Source organism: Dromiciops gliroides, chromosome 6 (genome assembly GCF_019393635.1).
Source record: "Dromiciops gliroides isolate mDroGli1 chromosome 6, mDroGli1.pri, whole genome shotgun sequence".
NCBI classification, from domain to species: Eukaryota; Metazoa; Chordata; class Mammalia; order Microbiotheria; family Microbiotheriidae; genus Dromiciops; species Dromiciops gliroides.
In genome coordinates, this window is record NC_057866.1 from 187,915,799 (window position 1) to 187,936,531 (window position 20,733).

General features: G+C 38.2%; 1 protein-coding gene across 3 annotated transcripts in view; it reads left to right on the plus strand.

Moving 5' to 3' along the window:
- PALLD (palladin, cytoskeletal associated protein) overlaps positions 1-20,733 on the plus strand; it is a 536,515-nt gene that overhangs the window by 97,313 nt on the left and 418,469 nt on the right. The gene's annotated exons all lie outside the window — the stretch shown is intronic.

Below are 20,733 nucleotides of genomic sequence, written 5' to 3' on the forward strand. Positions count from 1 at the left end.
AAAAGGATTCCTGTTGAAGATGGAACTTTAGTTGGGCCTTAAGTTTTTAATTTAAGGGCAATATCCTTTATAGGAAAGAGAGTGAGGAGTAAGCCCAAGTATTTTGGCTAACATCATGCAATTAGACTCTAGGGAGGTCAGAAAGCAAACCAGCCCCCATTACCATTACTCTAGTGAAGAGAGAGCACATTTTCCCAAGAGAAGATTTCTGCAAACATTAATAAAACTTTCCTTTGGATTTTAATTTTCAGACCAAGAAAAAATTATGGTCCTAGAAGAAGTCATTTTTTTTGGTCCATACATTTCGATCTTATGGTGATTAGTGAATTTGGAAACAGAAGACCTTTTGACCTTGGGAGAGGTATAATATTAAAATTTCTAGACCTGAATTTCCCCATCAATAAAATGAAGAAAGTAGAATAGATGATCTTTAAGTCCCTTTTCATTTCTGCATCTTATGGTTGAATTTCTTCTCTATCCAACCATTCTATCCTACCATGTCCTACTAGCAGCTCCCCTATTTTGCCAACATTCCCTCTCACCCCTCATAGCTGTTTAGATATGTATATTTTTTGTAATGAAAGAGAAAAAAGTTTTACATTCTAAATGCTGTGCCTTTTTTCTGGATTTTTAATTTTATCCTCCATGAAATCTTAGTCTAAAACCCCTTTTCCTCATCTTTATCTGCAAAATACTGCTTTCTTCCTGTATCATGAAGAGAGCATAGTGTTTGTTATAGAGAGGATTTTCCTTTTCTTCTATTAAATAGTGTTTCTTTAAAATACCTATAGAAATGTTTGACTTGTCCCAGGATCAAATTCTGAATACAAAGGAGTATTTTGATTATAATAGTGTGAAATAGATCTGAGATAATGTAAGAAAAAGGATATGGCCTCTTAACATTTAGTTAATCTCTTTGGCCATCATCCAGGACAGGAAATTTTCTCTGGGAGAGCTATGGTATCAGTTACTAAAAAGTAATATATTTTTAGAGACATTAGTTTCAGTAGACACTGCTTTCGAGAATTAAAGCCCCTTTACAAAGAGTAAAATGCTTCCAGTTTGCAAATGGTCATTACTAAAATGATTACATTTGTTTTTCATTTAACACAATATCCTTAAGGGTCAAAACACAGGAATATAAGTTTGTAATCATTTTATAGGGTGTCCTCATCTATAATTATACCATTCTGAATCTCATGTCTTGGAGTTTCAGTTGATTCATGTATCCATGCAAATCCAAATGTGCTCTCTTGTAGACAGATTTTGGAGAAGTTCATTAGGGGACATCTGTTAATGCTTTTAAGGGCCCAACTTCTGAGCATGTTTCTTCGCATAGTGACATGAATATTACTGATCTTATTTCTGTCTTCTAGACTTATTCTTAACAAGATATTACAACCTAAGTGCTAAGCCAAGAAAAACCTGTAAATGGCTGTGGACTTTGGTTATTAGCTATGCATGTGTTTTTCATGGAAAGGAAACAAAGGGTCTTATGATGGCTTAGGTTGACTTGGTCTGAACAGAGAGCCCTCAGCAAATGGGTTGTGGCTAGGTTTCTACTCAATTGTTCCACTGAAACACCCTTCTAAAACATATTGTCTTAATTGAAGAGGCCTACACTGAAAAGGAGTGTGGCCTAACATTCTCTACTATAATATTCATCCTTTACCTTTCCTTGTGGCTGTCCCCATTATTAACTTCAATACTTCCAGGCTCCATGATTTCAACTGCTGTGGACATTCCTTTCACAGATTCAGGTTGCAAAGTCTCTTCCTCAATATCACTGGTCTTGGTGGGTTGCTGTGATTCTATTACCCATTCATTGGCTAGGCTTCTGGTGATGAGCCTCTCCAATCTCAGCCAGCTTAGGCATTGGCCCATAAAGCCTTTCTTGCTTTATAGGACTTATGCACCTCTGGGAGAAGAGATGCACATCAGAGATGCGTTCCTCTGGCATGGTTCCTACTGAGAACCCAAGACAAGCTTTCTGTCACAATAAGGCATTGAGATAGGACCCAAGAAGAAGCTTTATAGCCACACCTCTCAAAATAAAAGGCCTTAGTGCAAATTGTAGCATTGATCTATTAGATTTCCAAAAACCTTTTAAAATAACCGAAACTGTATCTGTTAGAGATAATCTAATGAGGATTTCATCCATTGACCAGCAGCAGTTTTCTTCTGATTGTAATACAGAAAAATACCCTAGATGAAAGTTGAATTGTTGTCTTTGATTGCACATACTTTTATCATACATTACAGACTATAAGCTCCTTGAGGGCAGAGACTTTCATTTGTGTCTTTGTGTCCTCAGTGTCTAACAGTGCCTAGCACACAGCAGACACTTAATAAATGTTTGTTGATTCATTAATTCAATCTTCAATAATACATGATATCATTTCAAGGCATTATGACAGAAGGGATGAGGTAATTTCTGAGGTCCCTTCTACCTCTTTCAATCTATAAGCAGTTTCTCTAAGAAACTTCTGCCCCATACAGTTTTCTGTCTCAAGTATGGGGGCAGCTAGGTGGTGCAGTGGATAAAGCACCAGCCCTGGATTCAGGAGGACCTGAGTTCAAATCCAGCCTCAGACACTTGACACTTCCTAGCTGTGTGACCCTGGGCAAGTCACTTAACCCTCATTGCCCCGCCAAAAACAAAAAACCAACCAAAAAAAAAACACAAAAAAATGAGTATGGTACTCATAACTCTCTATCTATTGTAGATATTTTTAATTCACCCTTATCTAACTTATGATAAATTTTAAAATCTAATGAATAGAAACAATCCTAGTAACAACATGCCACCTCGTAAATTATCACTTTAGGAAATCAAAGTGTTCCCTACTTAACTGAAAGAGCTCATTTAGGCCCAATCTCTTCCTGACTTGACATAGTCCTGGACATACCCATATCATTTTTTTGAAATGCTTATTATTATAAGGAGTATCTAATGGGAAATGAACAATATATGCAATTTGATAGGTGCATAGTGTAGATGCACCATGTTAAAGGTAATTAACTGAATATAAAATAATTAATAATTTAATAATATCAAATGTTTGTATAGAACTTTAAGATTTACAGTGCACTACATATGTATTATCTCAATTAAGTTTTACAACAACTCAAAGTTACAAATTATTATCATCTTCATTTTTTATAGATGAAACTGAAGTTGAAATTAAGTGATTTGCCCAGGATCACACAGATATTAAGTTTCTGAGGCAGAATTTAAACCACTTTGCTCTCTCTTCCATTTAAAAAAATATCAAATAGTACCCTTCTGTTACTAAACAAGATAAAAATGTATCCTTAGTCTGGTATTTTAGAGCCTCCATAATCAGACCTTCAACTAATATAATTTAATTAAACTCAATAAACATTTTATTAAGTGCTTACTATGTGCACTGCACTGGCACTAGACCTACAAGGACAAAATACAAAATAGACCCTGTTCTGACCTCCAAAGAGGTAAGAGCAGGTACCCAGACAAGTAAATACAAAAAAGATATTCATTTATTCATCAAATATTTATTAAACCCCTACTATGAATCTAGGCCCTAGGAAAATGAAGCCCCCCCAAAAAAAACACTTCCTGACCTCAAGAAGCTTTCAATCTCCTGTGGAAACACAACATGAACACGGTTAAATAAAGGCAAAAAAAAAAACAAAACCCAAACCATGCATTTTTCTGAGGGATTAGGCCCTAGTATCCAGGGAGGGATCAGGATCAATCCTGTGTGGGAGCTCAATCTTGAAAGAAACTAAGCTCAGGTGCCCCCTCCTACCCATAGCCTGTTTTTACTTAGCTGTGTTCACACTGTACCTCCCCAATAGAATGAAAGCTATTCGAGGGCTCAGGCAAAGGCATGGAGATAGGATGTCACGAATGGGGTCAAACAAGGCCAATTTGTTCAGAGTGTAGAGCAAAGCATATGAAGGAACCCAACAGACAACATTCTCAGTTCAGGGACTTGCTCAGACCTGGGAAGAAACTAGGGCACAGCATCCTGCCATCAGAGGATTACTTACCAGGCAGGAACAAGACATATATGAAATAATCCAGACAGAAGGAGGGGGGCCTACCTTAAAGGATGCCTCACTTAAACCACTTTTCCAGTCTTTGACAAACTAGCACCTGTCTTGAGCTGGGTAACCCTGATTGGCAAATCTCTGCCTGGAATCTACATTATAGGGGGCAGCTAGGTGGCACAGTAGATAGAGCACCGGCCCTGGATTCAGGAGGACCTGAGTTCAAATCCAGCCTCAGACACTTGACACTCACTAGCTGTGTGACCCTGGGCAAGTCACTTAACCCTCATTGCCCTACAAAAAAAAAATTATGCAAGCCGAGTCAGGGGTACATTGTTCCTATCAGAGATGAAATAGATGAGATTTCTGCACTGGGTAAGAGGTCAGACTAGATGAGTTCTAAAGGTCCTTTTAAACTCTTGAGATTCTGTGATTCTCTTTGTTACTGTTTCAGTTGTGTCTGACTCTTCATAACCCCATTTGGGGTTTTCTTGGCAAAGATACTAGAGTGACTAGAGTGTTTTTTCATTTCCTTCTCTAGTTCATTTTACAGATGAGGAAACTGAGGCAAACCACAGTAAATGACTTGCCCAGGTCCACATAGCTAGTAAGTAGCTAAGACTGGATTGAAATAAGGAATATGAGTCTCCCTTGTCTATAGGCCTGGCACTCTATCCACTTTACCATCTAGTTGCCTTATTCTGGGGTTCTATAAGTCCTTTTTTTTTTAACTTGTGAGGGTGAAGGAGTTAGAGGGAAGGTAGGCCAGCCCACTTTAAGAATCTACTTCTCTGAATGTTCCATTCTTTCCTACATGAAATTAACACAGGAGATCTACTCTCTCTCCCCTGTCATACCAGCCCCACAAAAAAAAAAAATGCACACATATAACCTTAGTTGAGAGAGAAAATGATTTGGGTGTTTCACTAAATGTAAAAAGTAAAACATCTGCCATTTTGCTCTTTTTTTCTATGCTGCCTAAAAATTGGCATGTGCTTTGCATTAGTCTCATAATGTTCAAACTTGCATAGAAATACATGTGTGCATTCTAGGGACGTGTGAACAGCTGGGTGATAGGGCACGTGGACCTATACTGATCCCATTTAGTCTGTTTCATTAGGGAAGAAGGGAAGGAAAAGGCTAATGTAAGCCCTTATTTAAAATGGGGAGGGGGAGGTGGAGGAAGGATTCTTGGAATGTGTTAAATATGGCTTTAATGGGGTCTAAGAAGAAGAAATGGTTCAACTGTTCCAACATCTTTCATTTTAAAGGTAGTGCATTCCTTTTAAGAAAACATGGAAGTGTGATCATTTTCAATCCACATTCTTAAGGGGGGGGCGGGTAAGAAAGCTGGTAAAAGAGCCAAAAGTTTCTCCTGGCTTATGCCCTGTTGCACCAGCTGTTAGAATTAGAAGTAGTGGCCCAAAAGGCCTGGAGCATTTCCCTTGCAGAATCTTACCAAAGAAACAGAGCTGTTTTACCTGAATTGGAGAGCATCTTATCAGGGGCATTTTACTCAAACAATAGCTATTCTTATCTGAAAAAGCCAGGTTCAGACTTATTAGTGGGCTGAATTGGCAGCCTCCCTTAGCTACATAGCAACTGGGCAAATATTGTTCAAACCTGCTAAGTGACCAATGAGGAGCAAGAGACTTCTGGAGCTCCTTTTCAATGGAAGCAGTGTTAGAGTGAACAATCTCTCTCTCTCTCTCTCTCTCTCTCTCTCTCTCTCTCTCTCTCTCTCTCTCTCTCTCTCTCTCTCTCTCTCTCTCTCTCTCTCAATCTCTCTCTATCTTGTAATCTTTACTGTTTCAAGAGTATGATCTCATTTTCAGACTATAAATACTTGGGGACTTTTATGAAGGGAAAATATTACAAAGTGATAAAGTTTGCTTCAAGAGCAACCTAGGTAGGAACTTCTCTTTAATTACTAACAACCTATAAGTATATATTAGGCTATACAAAAAGGGGATGGCTTCCTTAGCAGGGGTTTCATTTAGTATACTTATTTGACCATAGTGTTTATGTATATATAAATGTTTGCATGTACATATGTATATACTCATATATAAACACATATCACTATGGAAACCCAAATATATACATGCATGCATACACACATGCACGCCTGCACACACACACACACACACACACACACACACACACACACACAGGTACTTGGGAGCCACGCTGATCCTAAGAGGAATTGGCTTAAAGCGAAACATAGGGAAGAGAAGGCTAAATTCTGTCTCTGTCCCTTAATGAATGAACGCACAATGTCTGTGATTCCAGTGCCCAGTCAGATTGTGCTCTGGAAAGAGTTAGATTGGCATATGGTGATTGAAAGGCAAACAGTCTCCCGCACCCTCCACCCCAAGTTTGTAATTGAAACTGTGTGTGAGCTGGCCACACCCTTCATTAACTCTTGGGCTCTTCTGGCTTTATACTCCAGGAAAGGAAAACTCATAAAATTGTAAAGTGAGAACACAGGCAGAGAGATGAGCTTGGAGAAATTCAGACAGGCTTGGACTTTTCTTTGCTATTCTTCACTCGATTTCTCTAAGTGGAAATTCATATATTAAAGGGTCATATAGACCATGATTTCTGTGTCTTTCTTTCCACTTTTTTCCCTCTCTTTTTTCCTCCTCCCACTCATTTTCCTGTCCTCAAGGGGGCATGGGGCCTCCCACCCCCAATGTAAATGAATATTGAAATAACTGAGCAGTGAACTGGGCTCTAAATTAGCTCCTCAGGGTGCAATACCTGACTATTGACCACTAGCAATGTAAATAGCTTCCTTAAATGTCAAAGGTTTAAGTGTAATGCCTTACTGGCTTTGCCTACAGAAAAAAAAATGGGAAAGTTGGAACTCTGATCTTCATTTCATTGCTGAGCTGATGGATAGGATTTCAAATGGAACTGGGGTTCATTTCACCAAAGCAGAGATGCTTCTTTTTGTTTCTAATGCAGAAGCAAGCATAAACTCCTTCTGGCCACCTAAGAACTTTGTCGTAGGACCAGCATGCTCTCTTCCCTGGCGGTTTTTCAAACTTGGGCAGGCTGGCTGTGTTCAAATACTACTGGGACAAAGTTTTAGTTGACCATCAAAACCGAGTGCAGCACGTTAGCAAAAGGATTGAGTTGCCAGGGTGTTGGAGTTGCTTGCTTGGCTGGTGCAAGATTTGTTTTTAGAATTCAAACGTTTCCTGGATTTAAAGTTGACAGTAAATATCCAACTGCATGTTTGGATTTTTCCACGTATGTCTTTTGAGATCAGCATAAAATTAAAGTGTGTTACTACAGCAGCATCTGTAACATTTTATGAGGCAAAAGATGCTTTTTTTCCACATGAAGATCCAAGCCAGAAGCATTATCCATTAAGGAAAGCAAATAAGACTAGTGGGACATATTTTTTTACAACCATATTATGGAAATACTAAAGATCCAATGTCCTGAGGTCAGATTGTGAAACACAGCTGTTCACATGAATTTTTGCCCTGGTTTGACACTCCTGGTTAATTTTCTAACACTGATCAATTGTAACATTTAGCAATATCTCAAGCACAGGAAAAAAGTTCCTTTCCCAGTTAACTTCTTCCTCTCAAATTAGATTTTTTTATGCATAAAACACAATTGAAATATTTACATTGTATGTTGTACACTGGCAAGCCCATTCACTAGAGGAGTTTATGCCTGGTTTTGTTTTGTGATTTTTCTCATCTCAAAAGGTGTTGCTTGTTTGTTTTTTCCATTGGATCCTGAAATTAAAGTCAAGACAGAAAATTGCCAAATGTGCCTTTAAGGAAAATCCCAGTAGAAAGGTGAGGCAGCATTTCTTATCATTATAACTGGCACAGGTAGGAATGTTTCAGAGGATCAGAAAGTTAGAGTTGAAATGGAACTTCAAAGTCCCTTGAATTTACATTTGAAGAAACTGAGGCCCACAGTGGAGATATGATAAGCCCAAGGTCACATCAACAAATCTGGAGTTTTAACTAATGTCCTCTAATGCAAATCTATCATTCTTCCAATATTAGCAAGCTGCTCTCCTTTTCTTTTTTTAAAATATATTTTTTAATTTATTTAAATATATTGGGGACAGCTAGGTGGCACAGTGGATAAAGCATCAGCACTGGATTCAGGAGGACCTAAGTTCAAATCTGCCGCTCAGACACTTGACACTTACTAGCTGTGTGACCCTGGGCAAGTCACTTAACCCTCATTGCCCCACCTTAAAAAAATAATATATACATACATGCACATATATTAACTTGCTCCTCCCTTTTCTACTTTGCCCTCTATAACTTAGCTTATAGCTTATTTCCACTATTTACTTCCTCCCTGACTTTTACTTCATATATTTTTGAGCATGCATTTTAATATAATTTCAATATTTAATTCTTCTGTTCATCCTAAGTAAATCCTTGTAACTGTGGGATGGAGAAAGAGAGAAAGGAATAAGCATTTATATAGTACCTACCATGTTCCAGGAACATTACAAATATTACTTCATTTGATCCTCACAACACTGTGAGATAGGTGCTGTTATTATCCCCATTTTGCAGTTGAGGAAACTGAGGCAAAGAGAGTTAAGCAACTTGTCCAGGGTCATGCAGCTGGTAAATGTCTGAGGCTGGATTTGAACTCAAGTAATTCTGACTTCAGACCCATTGCTAACTAGGGACCTCTAGGTGGTGGGTGGGATGGGGGAGCAGCCTGGAGTATTCTATTGGGGCCATTTGACAATTAAGGTCATTTAAATTTGTTTTCCTTGAAGTTCAGCCTTCAAATAACCAATCATTTTAATCCAATAAATGTAAAGCTAATATTTTATTTGCTAATCTAGTAATGATATACTTCACCTTCGGGGACATCTTGAGTATAATTTTTTTAATAACAATCCCTCCTAAGAAGATTAAAAATCCATCAACTTTAAATACTGAGGTATGCAGTATAAGGATTCTAGATCTAGTGGCCAGGAGGGACCTCAGGAGCCAATCGGTCCAAGCCCCTCATTTTAAATCACTCATGCCCAGAGAAGTAAGGTCCTCCTAAGTCGACTATCCTGGTAGTCAACCTGCGGCTGTTCCCTTTCACAAACTATGCTTTGGGCAAACTCAGGTAGAAAGTAGCAAAGGCAGGATTTGAACCCAGGTCCTGTTTCCAAAGGCAGTGGCTCCCATCACTCATTTGGAGGTCATCTGGTCCAACCCACTTATTTTACAGACACAGGAAGAGAGGTACAGGTATGCCAGGGGAACTCAGCCAAGGTCTCAAGGGAGTCGGCGTCAGAGAAAGAGCTTGAACCTAGGTCCTTCCTCTGACATCAAATCCAGTGTTCTCCATGGACTGGATTTCAAGAACTCTCTATAACCAGCATGCCATTGCATTCGATTTCTTCTTAACTTTTTCTACATCTGGGCAGCTAGGTGGCACCATAGTACATAGAGTATGGAGTCAGAAAGACTCCTGTTCCTGAGTTCAAATTCAACCTCAGACTTAAAAGCTGTGTGACCCTTAGCTAGTCATTTAGCCCTCTTTTCCTCATCTGTAAAATGAGCTGGAGAAGGAAATGGCAAACCACTCCATTATCTCTGCCAAGAAAACTCCAAATGGGGTCATGAAGTTAGACACGCCTAAAAATGACTAAGCAACAAGAATCTTTACATCCCTCTTTTCCTAGATAGTGGTTGTCATTTATAAACACTCTATCTTATACAGGGCAGGCAGAAGAAGCTTATTTGTTTTGGGGGGGGTGGCTTAGTTTGGTTTTTTGTGGGGGGTGGGTCTTTTACGGAAGCACAGATAGTGTGTCTAGCATACTATGCACATTGGACAAATTGCTACATGAATGAGTGAAACTAGTAAAGACCTGAGAGCTTGTTCTACATCTTTCATAATGGCCTAGATGAGTGTCTCCTGAACAGCTCTTGTAGCTCTTGACCAGTCTTCCAGCACACTTCAGCACTTGACTCAGTCGTGACCTCTCTGTTCACAAGGTGGATACAGCAAATCCCTCATGGCTGCTGGTCTTGGCTTGCAGCACCCCCTTCCTTCCTCCCCCACACTGTAGGAGGAGGGAAATTTTCTTACTGGTCTGGGAGGAGAACCTTTGCACTCAAGCATAGCAAATCAGGGCCCTAACCTTGCCTTCGTTGAAACAGGAGCTGCAGGGGCTATAGAGTGAAGAAAGGAGAAGGAGGCTGCATCAGTACAATGAAAGCAATTAATAAATATAGTTGTATCCCTGAAAGTCCTTTACCTTCTCCTTGTAGTCCCCAAGAAAAAGCAATAAACCTTCTCCATCCTAAGTCAGCTGGTGCTGCAGTGCATAAAACACTGGGCCTGAAGTCATGAAGACCTGAGTACAAATTCTGCCTCAGATATTCCCTAGCTGTGTGATCCTGGACAAGTCACTGAACCTGTGTTTCTCTCAGTTTCCTCAACTGTAAAATGGGGATAATAATATCACCTACCTCCACAGGGTGGGTATGAGGATCAAACACGATCGTATTTGGTAAAAGCGCTTATCACAGTACCTGGCACACAGTGGAAACCATATAAATGCCTGTTCCCTTTCCTTTCATTCTCCCTGCCTTTTCCATCTTTGGCTACAATTTATCACTCTACTCCTTCATTTTAGTCAGATTTCACAGAGGCTCAAAGCTTTCCCCACCTCCTCACATATATGTTCCCTATGATGCATGATCCTAGAGAGAAAAATGATGGTCAATAAGTCTCTATGTCAATTAATCAAACAGTAAGCATTTATCAGTTTTCTACTTGCCTTGTAATCTTGGTGGCATTAGTTTTGCTTTTGCAAATAAAAAGAATTTTTGAAACAAATATCTCTGATAAAGACCTCATTTCTCAAATATATAAAGAACTGCATCAAATTTTTTAAAATACAGGTCAAAAAGGTTTTGAACAGGCAGTTTTCAGACAAAGAAATCAAGGTTATCAATAATCATATGAAAAATGCTCTAGATCATTATTGATTAGAAAAATGCAAATTAAAACAACTCTGAGATATCACTTTATACCTATTAGAATGGAAAATATAACAAGAATGGAAAATATTGGTTGTTGGAGGGATTGTGGGAAAGCTGGGATGCTAATCCACCATTGGTGGAGTTGTGAAAAGATTCAACCATCCTGGAGAGCAATTTGGAAGTATGCCCAAAGGGCTATAGAATTGTGCATTCCCTTTGATCCAGCAATACCACTACTTGGTTTATATTCCAAAGACATCCCCAAAAAGAGAAAAAGACTTATTTGTACAAAAATATTTATAGCAGCTTTTTTGTTGTGGTGGCTAAAAATTGGAAATCAAAGGTATGCCCATCAATTGGGGAATGGCTAAACAAACTGTGGTATATGACGCCTCCTCCTCTCTGTTTCTCTGTGTATAAAGGATCAGGTCAGTTCCGCAACAATTCTGTGTCATTTCATAATTAACATAAGGATAAGAGGACCTTTCTTTTTCTTTTCTTTAGACCTTTATTTTTTTCAAAGTACATGTAAAGATAATTTTCAACATTTACTTTTGTAAGATTTTAAGTTCCAAATTTTTCTCCCACCCTCCCAAAGCCAGCAAGCAATCTGATAATGGTTATACAGTACAATCATGTTAAACATATTTCCACATTAGTCATGTTGTAAGAGAAGAGTTAGAACAAAAGGAAAGACAAAAATGCAAGAAAAAAGAAACAACAACAAAATTGAAAATAGTATGCTTCAATCTGCTTTCAGACTCCATAGTTATTTTTCTGAATGTGGAGAGCATTTTCCTTCATGAGTCTTTTGGTACTGTCTTGGATCATTGCATTGCAGAGAAGAGCAAAGTCTGTCTCAGTTGATCACACAATGTTGTTGATGCCATGTACAATGTTCGCTTGGTTCTGCTCATTTCACTCAGCATCAATTCATGTAAGTCTTTCCAGGTTTTTCTAAAATCTGCCTACTTATCATTTCTTACAAACACAATAGTATTCCATTACATTCATATACCAGAATTTGTTTAGCCTTTTCCCCAATTGATGGGCATCCCCTCATTTTCCAATTATTTGTCACCACAAAAAGAGCAGCTATAAATATTTTTGTACATGTGGATCCTTTTCCTTTTTTATAATCTCTTTGGGATATAGACCTTGTAGAGGTATTGCTGGGTCAAAGGGTATGCACGGTTTTATACCCTTTGGGGCACAATTCCAAATTGCTCTCCATTCAGTTCACAACTCCACCAACAAAGCATTAGGGTTCCAATTTTCTCACATTTCCTCCAACATTTATGATTTTCCTTTTTTGTCATATTAGCCAATCTGATAGGTGTGTAGAGTAGTTTTAATTTCCATTTCTCTAACCAGTAGTGAGAGAGAATTTTTTTTGTATGGCTATAGATAGCTTTAATTTCATCTGAAAACTGCCTATTCATATCCTTTGACCATTTATCAATTGGAGAATGACTTATAATCTTATATATTTGATTCAGCTCCCTATAGATTTCAGATATGAGGCCTTTATCAGAGATACTGGCTGTGAAAATTGATTCCCAGCTTTCTGCTTTCCTTCTAATCTTGTTTGTATTGGGTTTGTTTGTGCAAAAACTTTTTTATTAAATGTAATCAAAGTGATCCATTTTGCTTTTCATAAATGCTCTAATCTCATTGTTGGTCATAAATTATTCCCTTCTCCATAGATCTGACAATTAAACTATTCCTTCCTTTTCTAATTTGCCTATGGTATCACCCTTTATGTCTAGATCATGTACCCATCTTGACTTTACTTTGGTATATGGTGTAAAATGTTAGTCTATGCCTAGTTTTTGCCAGCAGTTTTTGTCAAATACTGAGTTCTTATCCCAGAAGCTAGAGTCTTTGGGTTTATCAAACAGGAAATTGCTACATTCATTTATTGCTGTGTTTTGTGTGGCAAACCTATTCCACTGATCCACCACTCTATTTCTTAGCCAGTACCAAATAGTTTTGGCAGTTGCTGCATTCTATATAGCTGAACTTCCCTTCCACTATGTCTGCTACTGCTACATTCTATGCACACCTCAAGGTCCAGTTTGAATGCCACTTCCTCCATAAAGCCATCCTTGATTCCCCACCCCCCAGTCATAAATTATCTTTTTCTCCTGTGTATACATCTGACTTTATTTAAATTTCTCTAAAATAATTAAATTATAATTATTTTCAAATACCTGTTATTACATTGTAAGTTCATTTACAGAAAATCACAGAATCACAGAATTTCAGAACTAGACAGGACCTCAGCTACAACCTAGTCCAGCTCATTACTAAAAAGGGGAATACTTCAATACCATACCTGACCCTCAAAGACTGGTCATCTAGTCTTAGTAAGAAGAAACCTACTACATCCTTGCCCCTCCACATTTTGAGTCCCTGCCTCCAGACTCCTCAGACTTTATTCAAGTCCCAGATAAAATTTCCTCTTTTACAAGAAGCCTTTTCTAATTCCTCTTAGATTATGTGCTGAACACTGTGCTAAATTCGTGAGCCACAAAGACAGGTTTAAAAAAAATCAGTGCCTACTCTCAAGGAGCTCACAGTCTAATGAGGAAAACAACATGTAAATAACTATGTACAAAAAAGGTTTCTACAGGATAAATTGGAGATAACCTCCAGAGGGAAGACACTAGAATTAAGAAACCAGAAGGCAGAGATGAAGAGGGAGAGCATTCCATTGAAAATGCCGAGGGGAGGTGGGGTGGAGAAAATAGGCAGTCAAAATACCTTGAGTCGAGAGATGGAATATCTTGTTCAAGGAATAAATAGCAAGGAAGCCAGTATCATCCCTGAATCAAAGAATATGTGGGGGGTGCAGGGAGAGGTTATGAAGGACTTTGAATGACAGTTTTATATTTGATCCTGGAGGTTATAGGGAGCCACTAGAGTTTATAGAGCAGGGAGTATGACATGATCAGACCTGTTTGAGAGCCAGAGGGATAAGACCCATATAGAGATCACTACTGTGCACAATGTAACATGGTAAGTCTATTAGAGTTACAGGACTGAGTGCTGTGTGAGGGTGAGGTAGAACTTATTACAATCCTAAAGGAGAACACTGAGTGAGCTTTAAAGAATGAGTAGGATTCAGTTAGGGGAAAATAAAGAAGGTGAGCAAAACCACGAAGAGGGAGGGCATGGGGCATGCTGAGTATGGGGCATAAACAGAATAAATATAAGGCTAGAAGCATAGGGCAGTGTTAGTGTGGAGGGAGCCACAGCAAATCTGTGAGCAGAGGTGATGCAGTTTAGGCCAAGAAATTCCCACTCCAGAAGGATCCAGAAGCATTGAGTTGATACTATAGAGCAAACCTTCACTGACTAAAGAACCAAAGTGCTAAAGCTATGGGGCTGGAGCAATGAGTTGGAATATGAATCAGAAATGGGAGCTGATACAAGAGTATCATGGCGATCAAGCATTAGCAAAGAGGTAGGATCCAGGTCAGGCAGAAGGCTGAGGAGGGGTATGAGTTTGACGATGGTCCTTAGACTAGTTGAAATAACAACCTCAACAATAACAACGGAAAGCCAGAAGTCATAATAATCTAGCATTTATATAGTGCTCCATGCTTTGCAAAGCATTTTACATAGATTATCTCACTTGATCGTTATTAACAACTTTTGTGAGGAGGTGTTATTACTACCCCATCTTACAAATTAGGAAACTGAGGCAGACAAAAGTTGAATGACTTTCTCAAGTTCACACAGCAATCCTCTGGGGCACGGTTTCCATTTGAACCCAGTGCTCATACGCTAGGCCAATTAGCAACATTCAAAGACCTATGGCATATATACAGGGATGTGCTGGTAAATATCTCATAACTGACTGGAGGGAAAATGTTAGCATAACACACACTTTCTGCATTATTAATATTGTCTCCGTCAAGTCTAAACAATCAACAAAATAATATCAAGCCCTCATTTGTAGCATTTGCCGATTTCGGAGGTGTAAATGCTTACTCTGAAAATAGAATAATTGGCTTTAGCTTATACAATGTGACTGTGGCACACTCCTGGGTGAATCTGTGTTCTTACTTGAGTGTGAGAGATTGACACTACCTCCTCATTTCCCTTCATTTGGGCAACTACAAGCCACCTCTGGGAAGAGGTCCCCAAGGAAAACATCCACAGACATAATGTAGTATGATTGCCTCGTATAAGATACATATATCACTTTCTGGCTGGTCCTGGACGCCTTTTATGAATGAAATCTTGATTCATTGAATCTCAGACTGGGAAGAAATTTGAAAATTCATGTGGTCCAATTGGTATGTAGATAGGAAACCGCTATACTATAAGTTGCCATACAGCCTTCACTTAAATACTGCCAACAATAACAACCTCATCCCATTATTAATCACCTACTATGTGTCAAGGTGGCACTGCCACTCAGAAAACAGAAATACTACCAGTTGGTTTTAATTAATAAAGTCCATGTGATAGAACTTATTTCAAGAAACTGATGTAATAGTCATTCAATAGGCATTTATTAAGTATCCACCATGTCATATGAATAGATCACCAAGCCTGAAGTCAGGAAGCCCTGAGATCAAATCCAGCCTCAGATACTCTCTAGCTGTGCTTGGTATGGGCTAGTGTGATGCTGGGCAAGTCGCTTAATCTCTGTCTGCTGAAGTTTCCTTAACTCTAAAAATGGAGATAAAAATTGTCCCTATTTCCCAGAGTTGTTATGAGGCTCAAAGTGCTTAGCATGGTGCCTGGCACATAGTAGGTACTTAACAAATGATTATAACATTCCAATCCTTCTAGTTCAAAATCCATGATTCCAGGCTCCAAGAACAAATCAAAACTCCATGTGACAACCTTTCAGTTACTTGAATATAACATACCTCCCCATTAGACATCCTTTTTCCCAGTTATATCAAGTAATCCTTATGCAGCTTCATCCAGCCTTCTAATCCTCAGTTTCTCTAAATACCTTCTTATGCCTTTTATTCACACCTACCATTTTGTTTACACATCTGGGCCTCCTCTGGGAAGAATGATTAGCCTAGCTTTCCCTCATTGTCCCCTTTCCTGTCAAACAAAGATATCAAAGAAGAAAGTGGCTGGGCCTCTTTAAATAGCAGTAGAATTAGGTCTTTGCATTATTAGAAACTTACAAAAGCTAGCAAGTACACCACATGGACAGTTTGAGGAGGACAGTTAATAGTAGGAATTTCCAGGGAATTTGCAATGGGAATTTCCAATGGAACACACGATGAGCTGTATTTGTACCTGAGAACCTTTATCCTAACTCTACCATTACACCAGGAAGTAATAGCAATGACTGGATGGGACTATGCTATATTTGGTTTCCTACTGAAGGCATTTACCTGCTATGGGTATTTTAAATGCAACTTGGTCTCCCTTATGGAGGAGAGTTTGAAATCATGTGAATCTTTCCATGCTCCAGAGAATGTGCAAAGCATCCTGACAGGATGGAAAAATAATTCAAGAGGGAAACGAAAAAGCAAAGGAATACAAAGACTTAAAATAGGCAAAGGTTGTTGTAGGATTGGCTACTTTGTCCCTATCAAGAAAAGATTCTGGGCAAGTACCAAAGCTCTGTTTGGGTCTCAAAAGAAGACTGCCTTTCCTCAAACTCCACCAACTAATGCAGGGCATGTAGTGAATATGGATTTAGCCCCATACAGATCAGCTCCAAGGCACTGTCCTATTCTCAAACTCTACCACTTCCCTGAATTTGTAATATTTCAGTGAGTCCTAGTCATATAGCCTTAGAATAATAGAGTCATCTCCCCACAGAAATGAATAAAACATGCTTAGGTATCATTTACATCACCTTACTCTTAATATGCAAATAATTAAAACAATAGAACAACAGCCACCTCTCATTTCTTCTAGACCCAGAATGCCCTCAGAAACTCCATAGGCTACTCAACCCAGAAGATCTAGGGAAGGAAATATTTGGTTTCTTTCTCCATGGCCTCTTCTCCTGTGAGAAGGCAAAGGAGTGCAGGAAATACAATACAGTTCCCAACTGATATTTGAGCCAGTAGTACCAGTCATTTGATGAAAACTCAAGAACTCTAGATCCAGAATTCCATTCTTCCTCTCAGTACAAGGCACAGAATCTCTGGTGCAGTCTGAAGCTTCTCACAGCTACCACTTTTCAATTCAGTGTTTTTGTAATTAGCCATGACTAAGGACCATACCTCACCACTGTTGCCTCTTCCCTTGTGGAGCAGAGTTCCAATAGCTGAACTTGGCTTTTCCCTTGTCCTGACCCCCAGGAGGAATGTGGAATGAGGATGTTACTATACGTATACTCCAGCATTTCATGCCCATTGTTGACTTCCTTTTTACCCTCTTTGCTTAAAATCTAGGAAAACATAATTATCATTTATAATGTCTAGTTTCCATGCCTTGCCATAAGTCTAATGACCCCCCTACAGAGTCACAAATTGAGAAAAAGAGATGGACATGACAAAGATACAGCATTGTCCTATGCCATGGAACCACCAGGGAAGAAAGAATGACTGACACTTTTGAAGCAGGTACCTTTATCCATATTTCCATTAGGAAAAAATACCAAGAAGGAAGAATGCTCATGAATCATCTCTCCTGGATCTCAACCAATTTTTTTTTTTGCATTTTGTCACTCATTATTTTGATTTTGAGTTACTCTCTAATTGTGGTAACTGTTAACACTTGTAACTTGTACTATCCAGAGCTCATTGTTCAATAAAGAGTGGGGCATACAAGATGGATGTCTTTTTTTCAAACATCTAAGAAGTTGGCTTCTGCTCTAATCATGAAGCATGTCAGAGGCATCATTAAAATGTCCTCTATTTCAATCTGTGGTTTTTGTTTTCTGCCATTCCAAATATGTAAACTTCAGAGACATCCAGCTGTATTTCACAATGTGCGTTTTCAAATGCTAGCCATGTGGGGTGAGGATTCCTTAAACATAGCCTGAGGTATTTCAGTGGATTAAATTGAGGAAGTGGATTAATGATAAAAAAAAAAAACACAACCTGTGTGATTAGTATTACCATTCCTTCAGGTGATGCTTTTTTTCAGGGGGAAAAAGAAACACTTGGAAATTCCCATGGAATATATTTTTCTTCTATATGATACATTTTCATCCAGTTCTAGTACTAGCTAGTACATATACTCCAGCTTCTAAGAGACAAATTCAAATTAGAGGACAATTTAGACTACCTGGCCTAGAAATCTAACCAAATTGATATAAAGAAGAAATAATTGATACTTCTGAGCTTCCTCCCCAAGTATCTTTTTTACAATGTAATCCATATAAGGACAGTACCTGGCTTTAATAAGTGCTTCTTGATTTGACTTGATCTAAGTTATTCAAATAAGTATAGTTTTGTGAAATGGTAAATGGTTCATAGAATCTAGGATTTATCTGGAAAACGAACTTCAAGTAGTTCAACTCATACCAAAAAAAAAAAAAAAAAGACTAACCAACATTCCTGACAAAGTTATTGAATTTGCACTGGAAGATTTCCAGAGATAAGAATTCCACTACTTCCTAAGGCAATCCTTGATTCTAGGCCATTGAATCTTTTTATATCCTGACTTTATCTAACATATTAGCTATCCCTCCCAGATTTGTCTATTGAGAAAGATGTCCTTATTCCTTCATCCAAGTCATTGATAAAACATATCAAATAATACCACATCGAGGACAGATCCCTGTGGTACTACATTAGAGACTTCCTCAAAGTTGACAATGATTAAATTAATAACTATATCATTTAAGTAGTTCAGATTCCACTTATCTGTCTCATCATTTAGACCATATCTTTCCATCTTAGGGAGATAGTTTTAAAAACTGTCAAATACTTTGTTGAGATACAGAGATAGATACATAGATATAGATAGTATACATAGTTAAACTAGTTATTAGTGATCATTACTTTTAAATGCTGAAAAACCATCCTTTACCAGCAATAAAAGCCAAGCTTGATGGCTTATAATTTTAAGACTTCCCTCTCTTTCCTTTTTAAAAAAAATATTGGGACATATACCCATTGTCAATACTGTGGCATTTCTTCTGTTACTTAGGATTTTTCAGATCACTGAAAATGGTTCAGGATTCACATCTACAAGTTCTTTTAGAACCTTGGATATAGTTCATTCTAAGATTATTCAAGCCACCAGTGACTGGAACTCATTGAGAACAGCTGTGTGCCCTATTACCAACTCCTCACATATTTGGTGTCTACTTACTGTTAGTCATTTTTGTTCTATCCTTATTCTAAAGGTTATCTTCTTTGGCACAGAAGGTAGAAGCAGAACAGACTTGGTCAGTTCTGCCTTCTCTCCATCACTTGTCATCATCAACCCACCCATTCTAATCAGAAATTCTATTTTTCTTTACTCTTCCTAATACCAGAATATCTTTTTTAAATGTTCTGTAAAACTGCCAGATTTAGACCATTCAGAGTTTTAATACTTTTGATAAAATATTATTTTATTTTATATTGATCTTCAATTATCTTCCTTGCTGTCATTTTTTACGTTTTTTATCTAAGTTGATTATTGACTTCCCTGTGCATTTGTATTGTCCTTTTTAGACTTCTCCCCTTTGTCTTCCTTATTAGAATCATTCGTTTTCATTTTTTAGGACTTTCCATCTCTCTTTTTTGATTTCCCCATGTAAAATCCTATATATCCTTTCTCTGGACTCTTTGAAAATCACTTTTCCTAATCTAGGACCCATGTCAGACTATCATAACTCTCTTTTTCCCCCTTCTCACTAATGGAGTGGTCATTTCTTCCCATGATTCCCACCATTTCCACTTCATAAACCATATTAAAATCAGGTCAGGAATAATAAATCTATTTATTGTTTCCTCTACCTTTTGAAGAATGAAATTATCATTATGGAAAGGCATGAATTTCTTAACTGCTCTGATTTTGGCTGAGAAAGAGTTCCATCAGATGTCCAAATTGTTGAAGTCTTCCACCCTGCTATTATACCTCCAAGTTACATTTGTGATGTTTCCCAAACTCATCTGTTTCCTCCTTCTCGCCGAGTGGTCTGTAGTATACCTCCATGACAATTTTACATCTTTTTTCTTTCTGTTGATCCCCACCCAAATGCTTTCCACCATGCATCTATACTATGGTTTGTTAAGTTTCTCACATCATCTAATATTTAGTGCTATTTTGTGTCAATATTGTGGTCATTATATAAACCAGTTCAAATAAATCTAGGTTCCTCTGAAGTGGTCTCTTTTATCATTTATGGCCCAATAGTATTCCATTACACTTGGATGCAATAATTTGTTCAGTCATTCTCCAATCAAGGATCACCCACTTTGTTTCCAGTCCTTTGTTATAATCAAAAGGACTACAATAAATACATTCAGATGGATTCTTACCCTTTGTTTTGAGCTTTAGGAGCGATAGTATATGCCTCATAGTCATATCACTGAATCAGGCCTACCTGTTCATTTTATGAACCAGGCGATTGAATATGAATATTTCCAACCAGTATTACTCTGATGATGCAACATGCCTGTGCCGTATCACCACAAATCAATTCTGAGAAAAGAAGCTCTTTTCTATTGGCATAATTTCGTGAAAGTTTAACTTGGTAAGAAATGTTATTTCTCAATAGAGCTGAGGAGCAAGACTGAATATAACCACTATGCATCCTTCACAGTTATGG